General features: G+C 38.9%; 1 pseudogene; it reads left to right on the top strand.

Moving 5' to 3' along the window:
- The first annotated feature begins 14,385 nt into the window (after positions 1 to 14,385).
- On the top strand, positions 14,386 to 15,239 carry LOC141509160 (putative monooxygenase p33MONOX; annotated as a pseudogene).
- Positions 15,240 to 18,193: the final 2,954 nt, after the last annotated feature.

Below are 18,193 nucleotides of genomic sequence, written 5' to 3'. Positions count from 1 at the left end.
TATTATTTCTGTATTAGGTAAATAGAGCATTTGGAACTTATGTTCAAAAATTGGAATGGGCATTCTTATGAAGGAAGGGATATGTACTTCTTCACCTGGCTCCCAGAGAGCAAAACCAGGAACATATAAGACATACAGAGAGGTCAATTAAAGCCTAATTTCTGAAAAAACAAACAAACAAACTAAACCAAGAGCTATTGAACCAAGAGCTTCTAACAGTGAGAACCTTCCCAAGATGGAAGGAACTACTTCAGGAGGTATGGGTAGCTCTGCCATCCCTGAAGGTCTTCACGAAGAGTATGACCTCTTCTTAGTCCTAGAAGGGATTCCTCTGGGGTGTGGGACAGAGGAGGTGTCACTGAAGACCCTTCCAAATCTCCACCTGGAAAGCATAGGCAACTCAAGAATCAGATCATGAAGTGTCAGAACAACAGAAAGATGCACCTGCCTGGAAGGGAACAGCATGAGTTGATCCCTCACAACTGATCAAGCTTGACTCAGGAATCAAAGGCAAAAGGAGAAAGGTTCCAGGAAGAAAAACTACAGGTAAGGAAAGAAAGACCTATAAGAATATCTAGCATTTCTGTAGCCCTCATCCCCTCACCCCTGGACCACTGAGGCAGCTGCTGGGGAGGGAGGAGGTCTGCCCACCTCAAGATTCTCCCCATCCTGTTCATCCTCCCTTAAGTAAATAAAGTGAGTTTCCTAAAGTGCAAATCTGATCATGTCACCCATACTACTTGATATACTCTAGAGGATCCCTACTGTCCTCAGTATCAAATATAAAATGCTCTGTTTGGGGTTCAAACCCCTTCTTGCCTAACTCCCCCTTTCTTTAGGAAACCCTCTTCATTTCTTTGCCTTCCCACTGTGAATTATTTCTGAACTATTCTGCAAAAAGCTTCCTTAAATATAGTTGTTTAATTCTTTTCTCTCACATTAATTTATAAGCTTGCTGAGGCTAGGGACTGTCTTTTGATACTTATGATTTTTCTTTGCCTTTCAGTCTAATTCTTCTTTGATTGGTACCTTGAAATTCTGCTTCCAAATCTCCCTTCCCCTTATTACAGAAGAAACTATTCACTCCCTTCTGTTCATACCATCAGAGAAGGCAAAGAGTAGGAGCTTAATACATACTAATTAACTAATATTAAATGTCTTTGATGAGGTGTAAATACATTAAAGTCCTATTACAGTTTAAGCAGCTTCCTTTTTCAAAAAGTGTTGCCCCAGTTTAGGAATCAGTTTGTTATTACTTATGTCTTACCTTACTTAAAATGAAATAGTCAAGAGAATTTAATTAGAAAATAATTGTAGTTCCAGCCAAGATGACAGAGAGAAGACAGGCACAGTTCTAAAGTCTCCTGATCTTTCCCCATCTATCATATGAAATAAACCTCTTAACAGAAATCCGACTCACAAAACCCAGAAAGAACAGCTACCTCAGGATTTGTCTCCCTCAGCAGCACTGGACGAATTCTGGAGGGTGAGTCTGGGCTCAGAGGGTGGTTCTGCCCCAGAACGGCCAGATTAGCAGCTGAATTGGAGCCAGGAGTTTGAGGGTGGGAGAGCCAGACCTGCTGGATCAGCGGTGGAGCTAGACAGAGGGGGCTCGAGTCAACTAGGGAGCACAGGTGCTGGTGTTGGTGCTGTCCCTCTGGAGCTTGCTGATAGGGCTGGGGGGGAGAGTTCTGGTGCAGAAGAGCTGTGGGCACCATCCCTGGGCTCCTCTGGTCTGAGGAACTCTTGAGTCCATGCCTCCATTGTGGCTGATCCCTCTTCCCAGAACAAACAATAGCAGATTACTTCTGCCTCAGGCCCAGGTGTGTGAGCAGAAGAACCAACCCAGCTGACAATTGAGAGAGAAATGACCTCAGACCAGGGTAAAGAGCACCATTGATTGAAGGCAAAAGAATTCGATAGCTCCAACCCCTCCCTTCAAGCAAAGGGAGAAGGCCTCAATCAAGGTCACAGACACTCCAGAGAAAGCAACCAGCACCTCCTACTGGCCAGTCAGATAAATTGCACTCAGCGAGTAAAGCCTTTAGCGATCCCAAACCCCTGTGAACCAGCCCCTCCCCAACTCAAGGTCTTAGCAAAATGAAGAAGGGTCAGCAGAAAGGTGGATCCATAAAAAAATTCTTGGAAGGGAAAGACCCTAACTCGGTAAGCCCTAGAACCTCTGAGGAGAATATGATCTGGTCTTCAGCACAGAAAGACTTTCTTGAAGAAATAAGGAAGGAGCTTAAAAATCAACTGGAAAATTTGGGAGAGACAATTAATACCTTGCAACAAGGAAACAAATCCTTAGAAAACACAATTGGACAAATACAAAATGAGAATAAATCTCTCAGATCCTCAATTGGACAAATACAAAATGAGAATAATTCTCTCAGATCCTCAATTGGGCAAATGCAAAAAAGAAAATAATTCTTTCAAAATCTCAATTGGTCAAATGGAAAGCTCTTTCAAAAGTAGAATTGACCAATTGGAAAAGGAGTTTCAAAAGATTAATGAAGAAAAACTCCTCCATAAATACTCTCTCTCTGTGTATGTATATATATATATATATATATATATATATATATATATATATGTATGTATATGTATATGTGTATAAAACAAATAGCTATTATTCTCAGGGGCAGTCACCTGCCCACAAATTAACATAAACACATATATATGTAAAAAAATAAATGTATCAATATTTCTATGTAGACATAGAGATACATACCTATATTGTCTGGGACCAAAGGACACTCTTGTCTGAAAGGTCAAAAGGTGAATTGGTAGTAAAACTGTTTATTGAAGGAAAATATAGGGGGTGAGCATACTCCAGTAGCAGGTGATAGGGAGAGTAGGCCTTTCATAGGGTATGGCCTATAGAAAGGAGGGTGGCATGGTTTCCATAAGGATTGAGAGTCCTTTGGGATCTCCTTGGAGTATGTGGATTATTTGAGGTAGCTGAGGTGAAGTTGCTATGAAGATGAGGATTCCTTTTCTCCATTAAATTTCTCAAGCACTACTCAATAGGGCAAGAGGGAAACCCATTCCTGGATTCAATAAAGAGGGATTCAGAGACCTGGCAAGATTTATGAGAGTTGAGGCAAAAGGACATAAGCAGGACCAGGACAATCTTTGCTCCTCTGAGGACAACATAGTCAAGGACAAGAGTTGGGAAAGCCTTCAAGGTCTGCTCCCAGCCTGTCTAGACAAGGCTCAAGGGTGAAGGGGTTTCCTTGATCTGCAGTTGCTACATGGGAGAGCTTGGTCAAAGAAACAAGAGGGGCGGGGGGAGAACGTGTGTGTGAGGGGAGGTGGACCAGGCCTGCAAAAAAGGACAAAGCCATGAGGTCAATGGATAGGGACTAATGACCAAAAGGGCCACCCTTGTCTGTCACCTGTAATGAGGATGAATCTAAAAAACAGAGGGGAGGCAGCAACCGTAGGAGTTAATGGTCAAAGATGCCCAAGGGACATGAATCAGTTCAAAAGGCAGAAGAAGAGAGCAGGGCAGTGTTGTTACTACTGTATTCAATTTCATTGAATCAGTCTATAGGGAAGACAGACTTCAGTCCCATAGACAATACTGAGTCTACAGAGATGGCATCCTTCCTAGATATGGGTCAAATCTGTGGCAGAGTGTAGTCACCTGGGGTGGGGGTCTGCAGATCCCAGGGGCCATTCCTTCTGTCTCCAGTCCTTTCCTTGGGTCAGGCCTTGGACCTCTCCAGACTGAACCAAAGATAGAGAAGTAATTCAGAGATGAATATGTCTTTCACTTCTTTAACTTCTCTTCCTAGGCAGGAGACTGACCTGCAGAGAGTTTTTTAGAGAGAGTGGGGTCCCACAGGAATTACAAACATCCTGGCCCTGGGTCTTCCCTTTGGGAAGAGTCTCTAACCTGTAGAAGGAGGGAGGCAGAAGGGTATGGTCAGGCTTCAAAATGAAGATGACCTGTACAAGAAGACCACTTCCCTCCCTCTCTTATTCCTTCTCTTCTGCCCTATCCTTCTACAGAAACATACGAGATAGAAGGGATTTTGATATCCCAGATAGGATGAGATCAATCAGACTTTCATTGACCCCTGAACCAGAGTTCTCCCTCCAAATAATATTCTGCCCTTCCAGCATCACCTCTCATCTCCCTCCCAAACTTTTTGTTTATACTTTCTCTGTCCCTTTGTCTGTCTCTGTCTCTGAATCTCTGTCTCTCTCTGTCTCTCTCTGTCTGTCTGTCTGTCTCTCTCTCTCTCTCTCTCTCTCTCTCTCTCTCTCACACACACACACACACACACACACACACACACACACACACACAAACACACATACAAAGAGAAAGTCAATGTAGACAAAAGGAACTTGCCCATTACCATCATCCTCCTGGTTGCCAAGGTTCACACGAATCTCTTCAATTTCCCATTTTCTTCTCTAACTCTGCCACCATCCTGGGATAGACCTTCATCACCTCGCTGTCAAATTCTTGACTTCATTTTTTTTGTTTTGCTTTATTTTTGAGCAGTCACTGTAGTACTTTGCCATTTCCTCCTGGAGCTCATTTTCCAGAAGAGGAAGCTAAGAACAATAGGGTTTAGTGACTTTTCCAGGATCATACACCTATTCTAAGTATCTGAGGTTGGATCTGAAATGGGGTCTTGTGGCCACTGCTCTATTCACAGTATCGTCACTTAGCTGTCCGTACCTTTTGGTTGTTCAGTTGTTTTTACTCATTTTCCAGCCTTCCAGTTGTGTTGATGTTGTTCACTGAATTTCAGGCTTTCTAATGCCGCTCCGGTCTATGTTTGTTATCTCTAGTTATATCAAATGCTACATCAAAAATGAACATTAAAAGTCATATCCAAAAATTAGAAAGAGTGCCTTTCAAGAAACCTATCAATATTAGATTTCTTATTGGAAAATTCACAATGAAATAAAAATACATATGTGCACATGCATGCATACACAAGAAATGTCTATTTCCTCATGCCCTTGATTAAACTTAATATAATGGAACATCACAAAGACTTAAGACTTTTCCCAGCTCTCGTTTCTTAAAAAACCTATAGACTAGGGTCAAAAATCACAATTATTCTATCTTTTTATTTTATTTTTTTTTAGGTTTTTTTTTTTGCAAGGCAAATGAGGTTAAGTGGCTTGCCCAAGGCCACACAGCTAGGTAATTATTAAGTGTCTGAGATCAGATTTGAACCCAGGTACTCCTGACTCCAGGGCCAGTGCTTTATCAACTGCACCACCTAGCCACCCCTCACAACTATTCTAAAAGGAGAACAAATCTCACTTAAGAGTAAGGGCAGATTAGAATTTTATTTTAGCACAAAAATAGATTGAATATTGATCTACCATCACAAATGGGATCATATTGAGCTCCAGCATGATTCAGCACAATTCTATCGGAAAGTTTTTCCACAGTAAACAAGTTTTTAAGGTTTTTCTCCAGTGTGGACTCTCTGATGTATGGCAAGAAAGGAGCTGCAACTGAAAGTCTTTCCATATTGATTACATTCATAAGGTTTTTCTCCAGTATGAATTTTCTGATGTACAGACAGACTGGAACTTCTGCCAAAAGTCTTTCCACATTGATAACATTTATATGGTTTTCTCCAGTGTGGATTATCTTGATGTTTAACAAGACCAGACCTGCCCATGAAAGTCTTTCCACATTCATTACAGTTATGGGGTTTCTCTCCAGTGTGGACTATCTGATGAGCAACAAGACTAGAAGTGCATATGAAAGACTTTCCACACTGATTACATTCATAGGGCTTCTCTGATGTATAGCAAGACCAAATCTCCTCCTGAAAACTTTTCCACATTGATTACAGTCATAACATTTTTTCCCAGTGTGGACTAACTGATATGTAGAAAGACTGGACTTGCATCTGAAAGTCTTTCCATATTGATTACATTCATAAGGTTTCTCTCCAGAATGGATTCTTTCATCTTCCAAAAGTTTGCAGTGCTATTGGAAAATTTGTCCACATTGATTACATTCATAAGGTTTCTCTCCAATGTGGAATCTCTTATGTACACTAAGATTAGAATTGCATCTGAAAGGCTTTCTATAGTGACTACATTCATAAGGTTTCTCTCCAGTGTGAATTCTTTGGTGTATAATAAGCGAAGACTTTGCAGTAAAAGTTTTACCACATTCTGGACAAATATGTGATTTCACACCAGTGTGAATTCTCTGATAGGAAATAAGGGATGACTGTTGACTAAAGGTCTTGCCACACAGCCCACACTTATGTAGCTTTTTGGTAGTATGAAATTTCTGACAGTGAATGGGGGAAGATTGGTGTTAAAGGCTTTACCACATTCATTACAGCCATAATATGTTTTCCCATGTTGAATTTTCTGGTTATCAATGAGCTCTGAATTACAACTAATGGTCTTATCACTTCCATTGCATGCATTAAGCATTTCTCCTGAATGACTTTTCTGATGTTTAATTAGATCTAAATTCATGCTGAATGCCATCTCACATTGATTACAATGATAAATTTATACTTTATACTTAACCAGCTCTAAATAGTCCCTACCTTTATTATCCTGAGAACAGTCATTCCCTGAGGTCATTTTCTTAAAATGAATTAGAACTGAATTTTGCCTGAAACTCTTTACATTTCTGTCCAATTCATAATGAGTCTTCTCTCTCTTAATACCAGAGTCACAAATTTCTCTCAAACTGCAGTTGTAGTGACCATCATTCATGAATCTATGTTGCCATGGTTGTTCTGCAGAAATGCTCAGCCTCCTCACTTCAGTAGACCTCCTCATTTTAAGTCTCATCATTCCATCTGAAGGAAATAAAAAACAAATGCTTGTGTATACACAAGCACACACACACATCTATATATAAATATATGTATACAAAAAACATACTGACATAAAGTTAACTTTTCTATTATCTACTTCCCTAGGGAAAGAGAAGAGCCATCAAGTTTAAGTGGAAAGATTCAATCATTTGAAAATTTCATTAGTTCATTAGTTAATAAATGTACAAAGCATTTCATATACAATCACACTGGAACTTCAAGATAAACCTGACACAGTATTCTCATTATATTCACAACTTGGGCCATGAGCTCAGAATGGTTGAGGGACCCAACCAACAACTCTGCAGTCGAGACTGGTGCTCAGACTGTGTGATTCGGCATGCTCTGTGTGCGTAGTACTAGATAACTTTTCACCAATTCATATTCTATTTTTTTAAAGAAAAATTATTTTATTATTACATGTTCACTTGTTTGAATTTGTGCATGTATGAATAGACCATTGCATTACATAAGTGTCCAATTGCAATGGGCAATGATGGTATTTCTCTAATATCACTTTAGATATGTTACTGCAATAGTAGGAGATATTTCCAAATGAAAAGTATGAGAAATATACGAAAAAAATTGAGTGCAGATATTCTTGAAGTGCAAATTTGGTTGGATTTTAATGCTACACTTGCATTCCATAGTAAATTTTTAATGCTACACTTACATTCCATAGTAAATTTTTCATTGTGATTAATAAAAATGGTGAGTGCTATCTACTGTACTAAGCTGTTGAAAAAATAGCTTCTTTGGGAAGACTTCATTTAAAGTTCTCTGATTATAGGGATTGAACCAATATCTTTCACTGGAATAGAAGGCTAGGGTCACCAGGTATCAGGATTCATTAATAAACATTAAAACATGGCAAAGGAATGGCAAATTATGTTCCATCTTAATGCTCATCTATATTTCTACATCTTTTTTTTTTCCTTCAGTAGCTATGACAGCATATTTTAGGGATTTCCATTGACTTCTGCTGTAAGGAAGTCTTTTAAGTGAAGAAGTCTTAGATCTTTGCTTGGGGTTTAGATAAGGTACAGCGCTTCTAAGTATCTGTAGCCTTTACTTGAATGCCCATTTTCCTATCCAGTACTCTCCATATTCAGACAAGTTTGGGGTACTCAAATCAATCATAAATACAGACCCTGAAGATCAGAAGAGCTGCTCAGATTGTCAGATGGATCCCTGGCTACTAAGAAGTCAGCAATCTATTTATTGGCAATTTCTAACCTTGATTGTCTTAGAACTTTGTAACTCAGGTTCTCTTTATCCCAGATTTTTATCATGACTGTTGTGCCATTTGAGGTGCATATACTAGGTGTTCAACCAGAAGGCCTATTATGTCTATTAACATAGTTTAATTTCCTGGTGATCCCATTTATTTTACTTTTTCTCTTCTCATGTCTAAGACTATATCATGACTGCCAACTTTGGATTGTGCATTCACCTTATTTTAAAGATAGTCATTATTTATTTTTAAAAATGCATCTTTAAATGTTTCTACTCCCTAATTAAAAAAAAAGAAAAACCAAAGCCATCTAATAAACATGATTTTAAAAAGTCCATCTATTTCCAATGTCAAAATTATTACATCTTATACTAGATTCCAAATCTATTATTCTTCTGTCAGGAAATGGCAGTCTTCTAGAAGTGAATACCATGCTTCACTATTGAATGTATGGCAACCATTCTTATTTTGTGATTGATGAACCCTTGGCGGGGATTCATAAGAAGTAGGAGTTAAAATATTATGTAATGGAATACTGAACAGCAAATAATTACCCAATTTTGTTAGAAATACGTTTTTAAAAAATAGATACTTTCCTTTGAAACAAGCATAAACATGCTTCAAGCACAATAGTTTTCTTTTGGCAATGATTCCAAACTCTCATAAATAGGCATCCAATGCTTTTCAACTTCAGGCAATGGTTACATCAAACTCTGACTATGTCTGATGAAGTGCAACATATTCATTCATTTCTCAACCTGCCATCAAGTTCTTCCCTAGCAGCCCAAAAGTTTTGAAAGCCATGTAAAAATCAGTTCCTAGTGGATGGTCATATATATATATATATATATATATATATATATATATATATATATATGCATAAATGGTCATTTGTTTTTTGTCACTGCACCAGAGTAGTGCCCATATTCCCAGAATACTTTGTAAGCACATTACATCAGCAGATTTACCACCAGATCATGAAGTTACAAAAATCTGCTCAGATGGTGGACTCTTTGAAAACCATGTTTGTCCTTCATTCTGGAAGAAGACCATGACAAGCATGTGAATTGGATTTGAGTGAGGAGAGGCTGTGCTTAGTCACAAGATTCACTTTGTCCTACAGAACCATCTGGGTCCAGTGGCCAGATATGGATCAGGATGCCTGGAGATGGCCCTGGACGGAAGGAAATCAGGGTTAAAGTGATTAGATAAAATTAATAAATGGCAAGTGTCTGAGGCCAGATATGAAGTCCTTTCTTCTTGACTTGAAGGTCAGTGCTCTATCCACTGTGTCATCTAGATGCCCATTCTGAAACCTGTGAGTGCATTACAAAGCAGCTAGAAATTATCATGGATGATCACAAGGGTTCTACAAAAAGTGTCCTTATGCTATTCTCTGATTTGAACTTCCATCTTTGTTACATTCTTCAGTCGAGCACATAGATTTTTATTTTATCTTTATTTTATTTAATTTTCTAATTTTTTTTAAAGAAAGATTTTATTTTGAGTTTTACAATTCCCCCCCCCATTCTCGCTTCCCTCCCCCTACCCCTGACAGAAGGCAATCTGTTAGTCTTTACATTGTTTCCATGGTATAAATTGAGCTAAGTTGAATGTGATGAGAGAGAAATCATATCCTTAAGGAAGAAAAATAAAGTATAAGAGACAGCAAAATTACATAATATGATATCAGTTTTTTTTTTCTAAATTGAAGGTAATAGTTTTTGGTCTTTGTTCAAATTCTACAATTCTTTCTCTGGATACAGATGGTATTCTCCATCGCAGATATCTCCAAGTTGTCTCTGATTGTTGCACTGATGGAATGAGTAAGTCCATCAAGATTGGTCATCACCCCCATGTTGCTGTTAGGGTGTATAGTGGTTTTTTTAGGGTTTTGCAAGGCAAATGGGGTTAAGTGGCTTGCCCAAGGCCACACAGCAGGCAATTATTAAGTGTCTGAGGCCGGACTTGAACTCAGGTACTCCTGATTCCAGGGCCGGTTCTCTATCCACTGTGCCACCTAGCCACCCCAGGTGTATAGTGTTTTTCTGGGTCTGCTCATCTCGCTCAGCATCAGTTCATGCAAACTCTTCCATAGCAGATAGATTTTTCAAAGAAATTGATAACCAGCATTGGTCAGTTATTCAGAAGACTTTTAGAGTATGCCAGTGTGCCAATGGTAAAATGAAGAAATGTACATCTGACAAGATTCTTTTCTTACAAATGTTCTTTGTATAAATGAATATTGTTACATGAATATTTATTATTACTCTTAGCCAATAGAAAAATGAATTTTGTGTCTGCTATTTAGCAATTCATGTTAATTTATTGACCATAGAGAACAAAAATAAAAAGTTCCTAATTCTTAGCAAGATAGCTTATGAAGTTCCCTTTCCATTTCCCACGTCTTCCATGAGTGAGAAACATTTTCACTGTGTTCTGGTTATCAATCTAAATACAGCTGGTGGCACCACAGATGGAGTGTTGGCCCTGAAGTCAAGAAAACTTGTGTTCCAGTCCTACTTCAGTAACTTGCTAGCAGTGGGACCTTGGGCAGTTCCAGTAGTTCTGTTTGCCTCAGTGTCCTTACTTCTAAAAAAAAGGATGATAGCACCATCTACTATTAGCAGCGTGACTATCCTAGGATTCTTATCAGGATCAAATGAGATATTTGCAAAGTTTGGGACATATATAAGGGACCACATAATTTTTAATTGTGATCACTATTATTTCTCCTCAGTTTTGCTTTCCTTACTGAATTGCCATTCTTCTCTCTCTCCCAGTATTTACTCATGTCCTTGTTGAACTTAATAGAGTTCCACCCCCAAATACTTTCTTTTGTGTGGATCAGCTAATACTGAGTCTCATCTGTTACTTCTGAAATCATCTCCTTGTTTGGATTCTAGATTGTGAGGCCCTACATATCAGGGACTGTTCAATGCCTTTCTTTAGATCCCCAAAGCTTAGCTTAGTGATTAAAACATAGTTGGCACTTTATTGTTTATTGAATGTCTGCCTGGGTCCAAACAAGGCCCTCACTTCTACCTCAGTTCTCTGTGTGTTGGTCATGTATAGGCTCTGGCACTAATCCTGATTTCTCTTTTTTCACTTTATTACCTACAAGGAATTACCTTTTTCCTGTTCTAAGGGGATGAGATTGAAGCATACTGGAGGTCACAAAGGCTGCTGAGGAGTCCTGTTATGGGGCACCTGGGAGTGTCTGCCTCCAAGTATCACTAAACTGAGGGTGCCAGTCACCTGCATGGATCAATGGAGACAAAGACTGGACCATAAAGATCAGAAAGGAATTTGGATTGATGACTTCTGTGAGCATCAGCCTTGGAAGACTTCTGGGTAGGACACTGGTCTTTATGTCTATTCGTGTTACTGGAGAAAAAGAAAATAGGAAGCCAGGTTGTCTGACTCTACTATAACTTTAGGTAACATCATGATAATTGGGCTTCCCTGTAGCAAGATAATCCTTTGACATCTCCTTATTCCACTCATCGCAGCAGCTTTTCCAAAATTTTGCATTCCTTCCCTAATTTACCCATCTTCATCTACCCTCTCACCTGAGAAGTTGGCTTCTTATTTCACTGAAAATATTGAATATTCAAAGAAGCCTCACTTTATCCATCCATCCTCAGTACATCCAACCCCTTCATTTCACAGATGGGGAACCTGAGGTCAGTGACTTGCCCAGGATCCCACTGCTAAAGAATGTCTAATATAAAGAACTATCAGTCAGTTCTTCTAGTCTCCACTCTCTTCACAAGGATCACATTGCTACCTCTTGTGATAATAGCTGCTACCTCTTGTGATAATAGCCCTCACTGGACCAGCTTTCACCTCCCTCACCTGGACAGAAGATTCTTAAGTCTTCTCACTCAAGCATGCATGGTGCTTTCTCTTGTTCAAAATAGGAGATCAAATCTTCTTTGGGAACTGGAAGGATATTTCTAATTTAGTTCTCTGAAGGGAAAGGGACATGCTGGATGGGTCAGAATGGTTCCCAGGACTTCCAGATTTCCATAGTATTAATTATTGGGAGCTTTGGTAGGGGATGAAAAGGAGATCATTTGGAAATCACATTGGAATCAGAAAATTCTGGGTTTTTAACTTCCTTCACAGAAGAAGGGCTGATTTCATAGTTTCCATTATCCAGACATTGAGAGGCATCTGGTAGTGCAGTGGAGGGAGGCTGGGGTCTGGCTTCAGGAAGATGAGTTCAAATGGGGTCACAAGAGACTCATTAGCAAAGTGTTCAGGCAAGTCACATAAATTGTCTGCCTCAGTTTCCTCAATTGTAAAAATGAACTTAATTCCACGGTCAAGCTCACAGGCTTGCTATAAGAATAACATAAGTAAAGAATGTTGAGAACCGAACCTCACATATAGAAGGTATATATATATATATATATATATATATATATATAATTATATATATATATATATATATATATACATGATTATTGCCTCCTCTTCCTTGCCCACCATTTTTTCTGGAATTCTGGGGAGGTCTAAAAGGAGAACAGAGATGCACTTGTTATTCTGAAGTAAGACTTGGAGCAGGGAGCTACATCTTTAAACATATTAATAAGACCAAAGATCAGATCTAATCTAAAGAGGAAAGGCATATTTGGGTTTGAACTGAGGTCCTCCTGACTCCACTGTGCCACCTAGCTGCCCCAAAAGGCATATTTGGGGACAGAGTGGGGAGCCCTTCACTTCTCCAGGGAAAAATCTTCCTGAGAAGTTTTCAGAGATTTGGCAGAGAAAATTCATGTTCAGGGAGAGATCTGACCAGATACAACTTCTGAGATGACTTTCAACTTTGAGATTCTTCCACACTGCTGTGATCTTTGGTTCCAGATATACCAGGGTAAGTATCCATACCCAGGGAGATTAGGTTCCTGGAAGTCTCTACCATGACTTCCTTGAATAGCTTTTTCTGAGAATAGTCCAAGAGGCCCCACTCCTCTGGGGTGAAGTCCATAATCACATCCTTGAAAGTCACCAACCTCTAAATCATCAAAAATAATTAGAGCTGAGACCTCAGAATTCATCAAGTCCAACTCTCATCAATTCATAGTAAGAAATAGAAATACAGAGATTGGATTTCCCCAAAGGCAATCTACTTAATAAGTGTGAGAACCAACACATAGAAGCAGTCATAAAGAAACTCAATGGAATATGATAAAAGCATTTTTATTTGCATAATTGGATTAAAATTCTGAAATGTGTTGCTGGAAATTCTTCTCCTTAAAGTACAAGAGAAATTATGTATTCTTTCAGAAATATGTGAGGGTATCTGAGGGAGAAAGGGAGAAGGTGACATGAAATTTCTTCCCCATCAGAACAGTCATAACAGATACGTTATAAAGAAAATTCCATGAAAACTTGGTGAGATTGTAGCAGATATTTTGTATTCTGTCTAGAGAGTAAATAAAAGATCTAATGTATTTCCTAGGAGGCTGAAATAAAATCTTAGCTAGATGTAAACAAGAACAGTTTTCTAATTTAATTTATTTAAGGCAATGGGGTTAAGTAACTTGCCCAAGGTCACATAGCTAGGCAATTATTAGGTGTCGGAGGCTGGATTTGAACTGAAGTCCTCCTGATTCCAGGGACAGTAATCTATCTACTGTACCACCTAGTTTCTCCCTAAGAACAGCATTCTTTACAGATGTTTAATAATTAGAGTCTAGACTGAGCTGAGTTATATAATTCTGGTTCCGGGCAAAGAAAAAAAAGCTATCTATTCATATAGATAGAACAAAGGATAGAAGAATTTGAGTTTAAATCTGGCCCCAAACTAGCTATATGATTCCAGGTAAGTCACTTAACACTGTTTACCTTAGTTTTCTCAATCAAAAAATGAGTCAGAGAAGGAAAAGGCAGGATCTTTGACAAGAAAACCCACATAAGGCTTCACTACACTTCTGCTAGCTGAAGTCCATTTGGGTCTTGTTTGAGTCATGGCTTCGCTTTGCCTCATGCTTCGGTGCTTAGGGAGTGACAGGGCCTTGGAGTCTTCTTTGTCTCAGTTTCCTGTCCTTGCTGGATCCTCAGCCTATAGATGGTCTCTTCCCCCATCCTTTCCCTCCGTCCTGTTCCCCTCCTCATGTAGGCCCAGCTGTCTATAGAACCTCTCTGAATGACAGTCACTTAGGACTCTTTGATAGTTTCGTCCCTAGATCCAGAATCTTTTCTTTTGACATCTTTGTCCTATCTATATAACTCCCATAGCCTTTCACCATGGGAATCAGAATTCTGGATATCTATCTAGAAAAAACACCTGGATCACAGTCTTTAATGGCTTTATCCAGAGAGCCAGATATGCCTGCTATTGAGCACAGTACAGGTGGACTTCTAGGCAAGATGACTTTGCCAATTGGAATGAAGCTTTGGGCATTCAGTTATGATGATGATGTCTTAGAGGATCACATAGCAATGACATCGTCTTCATCTGAAATGAGCAGTAAGGTTCTGTGGAAAAAGTCAAGTCATTCCAGCTCAGAAGTACCAAAAGTTTTCTAAGATTCAGGAGGAAGAAAATAACTTTGTAATGCCCTCAGCTTTCAGTGACCAAATGAACAAGGTCCCAGTGGTGAAGTATCATGATTTCTTTAATTACAAAATAGACACAAGAGAGCATCCAGTGCTTTGAGCAGTGGGCAGAGCTGAGATGAGGGATACACGCCCCATAAAGGCCTCATCACAGAAGAAATAAACTACCACCAGGTAGCAGAGGATGTCTATAAACTGAAGTTACAAAATATAAATAGATTGACTGCTTCAGCCCAGTCTACTCCAAGCCATATACACCATTCTTCTCCCAAGCAAAAGCTCAGAGGTCAGCTTTCTCATGGATCTTCAACTTCCTGATCTGGCCTAGACATCAGCAGCATGGAAACCTTCATTTGAAAAATGGAACCTTTTTGGATCAAGAATCCTTTAGAAATCTGACTCAGGTTTCAGTGTCCAATGCTTCAGAGATAATCAGAAGCCACCACCAATGGAGCTTATTCAAATTCAGGCTCCCAAAACTGCAGGAGACCCAGCAGCCTTCAAACCACCTTCCAGGGATGCAAGGAAAGAAACAATCTTCATGGATCCATAGCTTCAAACCAAGGGACATGAATGTTTTACCTCCTACAGGCCTCTAAAGCTCCTTTTTCATATGAGCAATGCTGTTTTCTGAGATGAACCACAGTTATACAGAAAGAGCATTTTACCCTTTTCTTTCTTCCCCATCCATCTGGCCCTTGACAAAGGAAAGATATCATCCATGAGGATAATATTCCTGGGGAGCTGAGGACTGTTTCTTTAAATAACTACAGCAAAGCTTGAATCTTTTTAATACAGAACAACAATTTTGTCATGTTCCAAAGTTGGTCTTGATAACATCTCAGAGTACAGTTGACTACAACCAATCCATAGAATCAGATTGCAGGGGGCAAGGGAAATAAAACCCAGGAGACTTTGATCTACATATTTATCCTATAAAAAGAAAAGAAAAGAAAAAATTACTTCAAAAAAAGGGTATAAGGGGCCTGTGAAAAGTTGCACAAAACTGAAAATGACTAACAAAAACAACAAAATTGTTATATTGAGGGTTTGAGATAGTTCTGGATATGGTGTCATAGTAAAAGCATTGTATGTCTTTGCTTTATGATTTCTCCCATTTGTTGATAGTATCTGTATATATATATATATATATATATATATATATATATATATATATATATATATATGAATAACCAAAAAGGGGAAAGGACATATCTTTAATTGATTAATAAAGTGAATATATTTTTTATCCAAGATTGGAATTTGGGGCAGTTAGGCGGTGCAGTGGATAGAGCACCGGCCCAAGTCAGGAGGACCTGAGTTCAAATGTGGCCTCAGACTCTTAATAATTACCTAGCTATGTGACCTTGGGCAAGTCACTTAACCCTGTTGCCTTGCAAAAAGAAAAATAAAACAAAACAAAACAAAAAACAAGATTAGGATTTGGTCTAATTTCTAAGAAAGACATGACCAGTTTCCTCATTAGAAATAAAGGATCTAAATATATGTCTCAAAGTCTGAAAATTGTGAGAACAAGAAGTAAGAGAATATGCTGAAGCAAAATGACAAACAACAAAGAGGAGAGGATGACCAGATCAGAAAAGGCATGATGCTTGGGATAGGTCCTTTATTGCTCCGATCTACTAAAGGACACATGTTTGTTTGTCTAATGAGCTAGAATCTTGAGGGTCTTTTGTATCATTTTCTTCCATTTCCATAATCATGACATGACTCAGATTTTTTAATAGTTTCTATTATATTGGAGGAATTCTGTATCATTTGCATACAATTCTTTTTCATCCTTTTGATTTCTTCTTTTTGTTCTATTGGAAATCCATACTTCATCTTTCTATCAGATGTCTTCTGAATTTTTAAAGAATTAATTGGTCAGTTCCTACTTTTTTGTGATTCTCAAGAATTTGCAAACATTTTTTTCCCAGTAGTTTCTGGAGATACTATTCTATAATTCATAGCATTTATTCACAGGGCGAATTCTTCCTATAGGAAGGCAGTTCTGCTGATGATTGATAATAGATTACCTAACTCACAACAGAAACTTCTCAACTTCTTTTACTCCTATTCCAAACTTCTTTTCCTTCTTCATCCTCCCACATCCATTCTTCACCAGTAATGAGTGACACCACAAACTTCAAATATTCATTTAATGAAAGCTCAACTCATACCTTTCATTCTCTACCTTTGGGACTTCTTTGACTTGTCTGCCCTGCATCGAAGAAGCTGTTATTGGGATGAACTCTTAATCCAGTAAAATCTCATTAATCTTGGCCCCGCCTCTCATCACTACTCTCTGCCTCAGTGATTAGAGGGTGGGACCATGAACTCCAATTGTCCATTTAAGGGTAGAGTTTAACTCAAACATCTCAACTCTTATTCTAGCCCCTGTACCTCTTCCTTTTTATAAATTCTTTCTCTGCACTAGATTATAAGAAAATTGAGAGCAGAACCTGCCTTTCACTTTAAATTTGATTTTTCTGACCCCAGCCCATGGCCTGGCATATAACAAATGCTTAATATTGATTGAACATTGACTACCTAAATCACTCTTAATGCAATACCTTGCCCCTTATTTTACTTCCTATATTGAAGCCATTCAACCTGGGCTACCCCACTCTTAACATTTAAGGTGTCTTCAACACTTTATGCTGGTGCTTTCTTAAACTTACCGTGTCCAAAGGAGAATTTATTTTCTTCCTTCTTACTATTAAAGGCAACACTAAGCTCCCAGCAACCTATGTATCATTCGCAGCTCCCATTCTCTCCCTTCGAATCCAATGTGAGGCCAAGGTCTGTTACTTTTCCCTAGCAATGTGTCTTCTCTCCCCTGTGAACAATTTGGACAACTACAGGAGCCTGCTGGCAGTTCAGCCACTCTCAAGCCTCTCCCCATTCCGATGCGTCTTCTATTTGTCAGGCAAAGTAATTTTCCTAAATTTCAGGTCTCTTCAATAAACAGCAGTCACTCCCCACCTGCTCCAGGATCACAATTTCTCTTGCACTGAAAGTTCATTATGAGGGGCAGCTAGGTGGTAAGTCAATCGCCCATGGACCTGAGTTCAAATCTGCCTCAGACATTTAATCATAAACTAGCTTTGTGATCTTGGCCAAGTCACTTAACCCCATTGCCTTGCCAAAAAAACCCAAACAAATACAAAAGACTATTAATTCTATATTAAAGGAAAAAGTCCATCATGACCTAGATATCAACTGATATTCCAGTCTTCTTACGCTTTATTTCTTCATACATTTTTATTATTCATTGCTCCATTGACACTGGCTTCCTTCTGACTCCAAGAAGAAGACACTTCACCTGTCCTTTCAGGGTATGTTCTCTGGCTGTCCTCCATCATTAAGACATCAATGGTCTTCATTTCTATTGACTTCCAGACAAATCCCACCTTCTACAGGAAGTCTGGCAATTCTTCTTAATTTCAACTTTCTCTCTTTTAGTTCTATTCTATTAAATGCTTAGAGTTTGCTGAGGACACTCAGATCAGTGAGGCTCCCATTGGGCTCAATCACATCAGCCAAGCAT

This window comes from Macrotis lagotis, chromosome 1, assembly GCF_037893015.1.
Source record: "Macrotis lagotis isolate mMagLag1 chromosome 1, bilby.v1.9.chrom.fasta, whole genome shotgun sequence".
Lineage (NCBI taxonomy): Eukaryota > Metazoa > Chordata > Mammalia > Peramelemorphia > Peramelidae > Macrotis > Macrotis lagotis.
Note: the sequence above shows the minus strand (reverse complement) of the source record. Positions and strands in the feature narration are given on the sequence as shown.